Raw genomic sequence first — 5,338 nt, 5'->3', positions numbered from 1 at the left:
CTGAAATAAGATATATATGTACATTTGGTTAAGACGATATTTTCTTGTTCTTAATAAGAGTTGCAAAAACGTGATTAGAGACTCAATGGTGGTATAAAAGACATAAAAACGTTCAAAACTGTATAACAATAAAAGAGAAAAGACAGATGTAGTCCATCTTATCCGCTCACTACAGTTGGCGCCTAACATAAGTGACGTGTTAGACCATTTAAAACCGAACTTTTTGGCATTTGTTTGTTGATTGGCTTGATTTTTTAATTGGATAAATTGTATTAAAATGAAATAATTAATTTTTATATTTACAAAATTACATAATATATTTAAAACAAATCACTAATAATATAGTGTGTTGATTAATACATAACGAATAGGAAAAAAAAAAAAAACTAAATAATATGATATATTAATTAGTAGAATTTCAATTTAATTTATTATTATCATTATATAATACTTTTAAACTTTGGATTAATACTAATGAATAACGTAAAAGTATTAATAATCTATAATTAATATTTATTAATACCAGTAATATTAAATAACAATTACTGAAATCCTACTTGGTATTTTAAATAACGTTTCAATAAATTAGTTAAGCTACTTTTTCTCCGTTTAAAGAAAGTTTGTAAAATAAACTTAAATAATAAGTTAAGTTATATTTATCCTTTTTTTTATAATTTGTTGGTTTATGAATACAATTTCCTTTTTTCTCCGTTTAAAAAGTTTTTGTGTGCAAGTATTTTCCATATATAAAAACAACATGTTTTTTAACTGAGAGAGACGCATTTGGAATTATTTTTTGGGTTTTCCCTATAAAGTTTCTCTTCAAAGCTTACTGAATAAAACACTTTGTATATCATTAAGTCATTAACAGATTACCATGTATAACTAATCGAATAAGTCATGAATTCCATTAAGTTCATTAAACTGTTAACAAAGATACCAGAAATGCATACAAGCTCGTATCGATGCCTAAGTTTTCATAAAGATATTTTGAAAACAAGTGGGGCAGGTTTATTGCATTTAAGACGTGAGGGCGATTATAACGTACATGGTCTTAATCCAATTAGCCAAGTTGGTAGAGAGACGCGTAAGGCCAACTCCAACTAACCTTATTATATATATTAAAAAACTAGAAGGGTACTCGTGCAATGCAGCAAAATACATTTTAATTTTAATATTTTATTTTATTTTTTATCTCAATCGATGTTTAATATGGTCTTTTGTGATTTTGAAAAAGCGATGATATTTTTATTTTTGAATAAAATATAAATTTGAAGATATCATAAAAATTTGACAAAATTATATCAATATTAGTATCAAATTAACTATTTAAAATTCTTCATTTTTTGTGTAATTTTTTAATTCAATTTTTTTAATTATAATTTAATTTAAGTTTAATAACGAAGTAATTTATATTTGATTTAGTAATATAATTTTCTTATAAAGATAATARTTAATTATTTTGTTACAATTCGATAATTATCCTAACTATATTTTAAAATGAGATGTTTATCTTCTATTTGATTATATTTATCCGCAGTTAGTTACACGAATTCGAACATGAAATTTTAATAAGTTATACTTAACCATAATTTCTTTGTAATCTTGAATTTCAAGTAATACACATCAATATACATTATTTTATGTATAAAAAATAATTTTTAAGAGTTTTTGTCAAATGTTTTATAATAAAGTATAGCTTAAACAACAGTTTTCCTCTAAACTTGGAAGAACAAGGTCACCTTTTGAATACTTTTATTTTCCACTATAAAAGTTTATTTTTTTTATTTTTATTAAGTCGTTAAATATTTAAACAAATGGTAAAAAATATTTAAACGAATATAGAACTTTCAACTATCGAACACAATGATATTTTTTTTTAAATATTTCTCGATAATTAAAAAAGATTTATAACGTTTGATGTTTTTAAATAATTAAAAAGTAAATATAAAATGAAATTGATCTAAACTATAAATAATATTTTTAATTTATATGCATATATCACCCAACCATTATTATAAATCATACAAAACAATCTCAACCATCTATATATCTAATAAATATTTGGAATGAATCCTAACATAAAGCGTTGATCATAATAAATGAACTCTGATAATTTTTTATAAAGATCTGAAACATAATAAATAAATTCTTTTCATTTCTGTAAATGTCTCAAATAACTGTTTGTATAGTTTGTACTAATGGTTGAGTTTGTAAAAGCACTTTCCTATATATATATATATATAATCAAGTTAAGAGAAAACGTTAAATAAATGAAAGATAAAAAATCATGAAAGAATGGTAAAAAATATATATTAATATAGATGTCAACTTAAAAAGATAAATATGATTGTTTTTTTGGTTTAATTTATTTTGTTGAATTTGTGTATTTTGGAATAAAAAATATAGATGAGAAGGATTTTTTATTTAAAAAATATTTTTGTAACTATCAATTTAATTATATCAATCAATCTAGTGAATGATATGGCATTTTTTAGTTTTTTATTTATTTAAGTGATAATCGGATTATTTGGTTATATTGATTGAGGTTGTTTTTTAAATGAGATAGTAAGTGGAGGTTTAATGTGTTAATGTACTTAAAATGTTTTATAATCCCACTGCCTCATTAATATTATAAAATAGTATATTTATGAGTTAATGGTCTTTATCTCATTGGGAGGTGGAAAAAAAGTAAGTAAGAAGGATAAGAAAGCTTTTATGTGTGTATGTTCTCTTTGATGAAAAGTAAACAGACCTGTAAGGGAAAAGAAGAAAACTGATTCTGTGATTTCTACTTGAAATTTGTTGTTGTGTTAATTCATCTTCATCTACGTAAACATAAGTTGAGTTTAAATTTATCAACTTTCCTTATTTGGTATTTGAAATTTGAACCGTATGGTTCTTATATGGGGATGATGATAAAACTGTTTATAGATGCTATTTTAGCATGATGGTGAGACTGGGTATAGAACCGTATGGTTCTTTATATGAGTTATTGTTATGAAATTGTTTTGATGACATTATTGGCAAAATGGTGGTTTTTGTCATGATTCATGTATGGAAATAAGGGTGACATATCAAGAAGCTGAGTATTATTTAGTAATATGAGTGACATAAGAGTAGCATATCAAGGAGCTGAGTATTATTTAGTAGTATGAGTGACATAATCAGGAGCTGAGTATTATTTAGTAGTATGAGTGACATAATCAAGAGCTGAGTATATTCTTGTAATAAGGGTGACACAATCAATTTCTATGATGATTTTTTTGATCATGGGGTTTTGTTATCGCATCTGTGTGATGCAAGAGGATTTGGGTTGTCACATCCTATTGATGAAATGAAGTGAACTTGTTGTAAGACCAAAGGGGCTCTAATTAACCAAAGGGTTCTGGTTGTTCATTCGAACCTTAGAAAAATATCCAGAAACATGGAAAGATATTATTTTTATCGCAAATAGGTTGTTAGGATCAACATTATCCTCTCGTTTAGAGTTAGAATAACTTTGAACTCAAAGTCTTCAGGCTTCGTCTTCAGATTTGACACTTAGCGCTCGTCGAGATTTCTCTTGAAATAACTCCGAAGAATATCTCTTTAGACTTGCACTTATGCGCTTGAGCTCACCCGAACTCTAAAGACTTGTTTTTCAGATCTCTGAATATAAGTCTGAAGTCTTTTTTTCAGATCTCTGAAGATAAGTCTACAGATTTATACTTAGTCTTGTAAGCACATTTCAAATCTCTGAAGATAAGTCTGCAGACTTCCATACTTGGCCCAAATTGCTTTAGTAAAATCTTCATGATATTTAGGACAATTTTGATCCTAACAGTTAGTATTACAAATATAGATTTATAAATTTGATTTGGTGATTTTCACCCTATAATTGCATAAAGAGGTTGCTTACTAGATCTCAAGGTCTAACCCTTATTTTGTGTTTAAAAAATGTGCATTACAGGTCGTGCTCAATCTAAGGAAAAAGAAAAGGGGAAATTGCTTACTAGACCTCAAGTATTTTAAAAAGACCACAGATAATACATGGGATGTGGAGAACATCATCCTTATCTGTGGTCTTTTTAAAATACTTGTTATACATACAAGTTTTGTATATGAATTTTGTGAAAAATTTTGTTAGCTACTTTTATAATATAGCTTTTGTATATTTAAGATCAAATATATAAATTTGTATTTTTTTATATATGAAATATTTGGTTATATGCAAATGTGATTCTAGAATGTTACATAAAGTTTTCTTTTGATCCTCATCATATATATATATATATATATATAAATATAAATAAAAGATGTATTTTGAATTTTATGAGTTTGATAGGTGTTGTGTAAATATAAATTAATTTAGTGTAATAAACTAGATATTAATGTAAAATGATGCAACACAAAATTTTAGGGGGGCATTTACACTCAACATAGGGGGCATAATTTAAAAAAGAGCTCAATTAGATATGTGAAGTGACTTTTCGATAAGTTAAGTTATGTCTTGTCAAACAACAATTTTTAATGAGCTAAAAAATACAGAGAAATGTTATTTGCATATTTTTTTTGTCAGAAAATCAATTTATGCATTAAGATTTGAAGATATAAAAAGTAGGTATTGATATTGATGTACCTGTACCAAACAATTTCTTAGGGACAACTTGTCTACTTATATCATATTCGGTCTTAGTCGTACCAAACACCAAATAGACACTTGTTTTGTTCACTTCTGTTATCTTGTCATGTCTAATGTTATCTAATTCTGTCGTATGCAAACCAATCATATCTAGTTACCAAATACCATCTTACCTGTAAACATTTACCACGATAGTAAAAAATGTTACATAAGATAAGTAAAAGTAATTTTTTGATTCATGTTTGGTAAACGAATTATTTGGATGATAGGAAAAGTGACGTAAAACTAAAATTTGGTGGGTGGATACGTGTCGCATTTGCATACCTCCACTTCTTTTGGCCAGAAACAAAGGGGTTTTCGGGTTCTTACACGTTTTAACTTCCACTAATTATTTATTATTTTAAATAATTCCATCTGCAAAGGGTTTGCAACAGAATTCCACCATTCCTGGGCCCATCTCCCCGTTTTATACCAAATCTCAACGTCTTTGGTGCTACTTTCACTTATTAAATATATTAAAAGATTACTGGTACATTGCAACAAGATATATTTTAATTTTATTGTTTTGTTTTATTTTTGTTTTTGTCAATGTTATAATATGATTTTATATGTTTTTAAAAAAACAATAATAATTTATTTTTAAATAAAATATAAATTTGAAGATATCAAAAAAATTTGAAAAAAAATATATCAATGTTAATATCAAATCAACTA

The sequence above is a fragment of the Cynara cardunculus genome (assembly GCF_001531365.2).
Source record: "Cynara cardunculus var. scolymus isolate 2C chromosome LG 3, CcrdV1, whole genome shotgun sequence".
NCBI classification, from domain to species: domain Eukaryota; kingdom Viridiplantae; phylum Streptophyta; class Magnoliopsida; order Asterales; family Asteraceae; genus Cynara; species Cynara cardunculus.
Note: the sequence above shows the minus strand (reverse complement) of the source record.